The sequence below is a fragment of the Asparagus officinalis genome, chromosome 7, assembly GCF_001876935.1.
Source record: "Asparagus officinalis chromosome 7, Aspof.V1, whole genome shotgun sequence".
NCBI lineage: Eukaryota > Viridiplantae > Streptophyta > Magnoliopsida > Asparagales > Asparagaceae > Asparagus > Asparagus officinalis.
This window is the reverse complement of record NC_033800.1, coordinates 72,542,693-72,545,111: the sequence shown is the minus strand read 5'-3', so window position 1 is coordinate 72,545,111 and position 2,419 is coordinate 72,542,693. Positions and strand designations below refer to the sequence as shown.

Sequence of the window (2,419 nt, the reverse complement as noted above, 5' to 3'; positions counted from 1 at the left end):
AGGTACATTTCCCATTGTATTTGGAGTGCATCCCTGAGAACTCCGACGAGTATATGAGTATAAACTGCATCTCATGGAATCTCCCAACGGGTACACAAGGTTAAATTAATTTCTAAACACTCCGATAAGGTATATGAGTATAAACTGCTCACCCATGCTCCAACACCTTAAGAGCTTAAACTGTATAGACTCCAGTCAACGTACGAGTATAAACTATGTTCTTATGAAGACAAGCGCGTTGATCAATTCAATGTCAGTTCAACAACAAGAACTAAACACCAGCTTCAACTCAAGATTTCGACAACGGTCAAGCGATAAACGCAGTACCAAAAGGATTTTTAGCTATTCTACAAAGCACCGAGTAGACTAGAAGATAAAGAAGTCAAGAGTCGAAGCCGTTCACAGGCCCTTCTACACGATCTCCTAAATTAAATACTAAAAGGATTGCAAATAAGAAGTGTCTTATCCAAAGTGTCCTAGGCTCCTCTATAAAAGAATGAGTCTGAGATACTTTGGAGGGGGTATCTGTCGGCGTCAAAAAATACTTATAGACATCCAAATACAACTCAAGACTAAGAAAAGAACAATGTGCATGCCCGTGACAAAATACACTGACGCGTGTTAACATAACAACAGATGATGACGTGCATAGACGCGACAGCTTATGGTAACGCGCATAGGCGCGGCAGTGAAGGGTGACGCGCGTATGCGCGACGGCGAAGGGTGACGTCCGTATGCGCGACGGCGAAGTGTGACACGTGTATGCGCGACAGGGTATGATGACGCGCAAATAGCAGGGTAATCTCCTATGTGATTTGCTGACAGTTTTTAACATCTTTTGAGAGTCCACATGGCGGTATACCAGAAGAAGAACATGTACTAACATGGAGGGGTAGTTACAGGCCGAGAAAAGTGATATTTTGTGGGTTTAAAGTCGTGGTAGAATGGTTATAAACATGACTGAACGTGGCAGAAACCGCCTCCTTAGCCACGCCAGCCTACACTGACGCGCTAATGGCCGCAACAGTGAAGACTGACGCGCCCAAAGAAGATGCGGTGCGTTGGCTATTTTGCTTCCATTTCCACTGTTATACACCCCTATTCCTATACATACCTCTTTACACATGAAATCAAGGATAGAGAGCAGACTGGAACAGAGAAGCTTAAGCTTTTGGTGAATTTGAGCAAGAGAGAGAGTCTTTATTCCAAAAAAAAAAAACGCATTTAAATCTTTTAGTGATTCCTAAAGATCTAAGCTCTGACTTGATCTTTGGAAGAGTGAACATCTTACATCGATAAGATATTCGTTTTAAATTCTTACTTCGATAAATGAAGAAAGAATCTCCAAATCCTTCACAATCTGTGAGTTGGTGGTCCACAAGCCAAAGCACTCCCGGCACAGGCAAAGTCCCACAAAGCAGAAGTTGATAAACGATTTTTATGTTATTTTTCGAGAAAGTTATAATTTTCTTATTTTTTCATTGTAATTCGCTGTAAACAATCGAAGTTTTAATGGAATCGACAATGAAAAGGACTTTCAGCGAAAACAACAACAGATTCTCATATCCACCAGCCTCACGTACCAGTGAGCTAAAATTTTTGTTGATTTTGATTCCGGCTTGATCATTCAGATTAATTTGATGTCTAACATGTGCACTAATTCTTCAGTTGCATCGAAAGAAACGACTTTTACTAGAGCTAAGGCCATGATTATGCTCCAGAACAACCACCGATATTTCCCATCTTCCGTCTAGATTTAACCTAGCTGTTATCTTTGCATTACACCCAACTCTGTAGCTTGCTTGTGGTTTTAAGGGATTTTAACCTAGCTGTTATCTTTGCATTACACCCAACTCTGTAGCTTGCTTGTGGTTTTAAGGGATTTTGACAAGTACTATTATGTTACACCCAACTCTGTAGCTTGCTTGTGGTTTTAAGGGATTTTGACAAGTACTATTATGTTTGCCAGCTCGATCACATACTAAAGTCATACTTCTAACAATGCTCATTTCATTCTTCCTTCTTGTATATTTCTTAATTAGAAATCCACTGCTCTTTGCATAGTCTTTGTAAAACTCAAACAATTCATCTGGATTATTAAACCCCATCCCAATTTTAGGCTCATTTTGCTCAATCTGCTGATCAGTGTGCTGAGGCAACTCAGATCTCTCATCAACCGAGCAATTATTCAAGCCATCATCATCTACATCATCAAACTCCTCAATATCTGTCATGCATGCCTGTTCAAATTGATCATCAATAAACTTTACAGAAAAATAGTTGACGGAAACTGAACAAAGAAACTGGGTTGAACAAAGAAACTGAGCAAAGAATTGACTGAAACTGACAAGCTGCATCATGAAAAACACAAAATTTATTCCTTGACATACCAAAACATAATTAGGGGGGGGGGGGGGGG

General features: G+C 40.1%; 1 pseudogene; it reads right to left on the bottom strand.

Annotated features, from left to right (window-relative positions):
- Positions 1-2,357, bottom strand: part of LOC109847337 — a 35,321-nt pseudogene extending 32,964 nt beyond the window's left edge.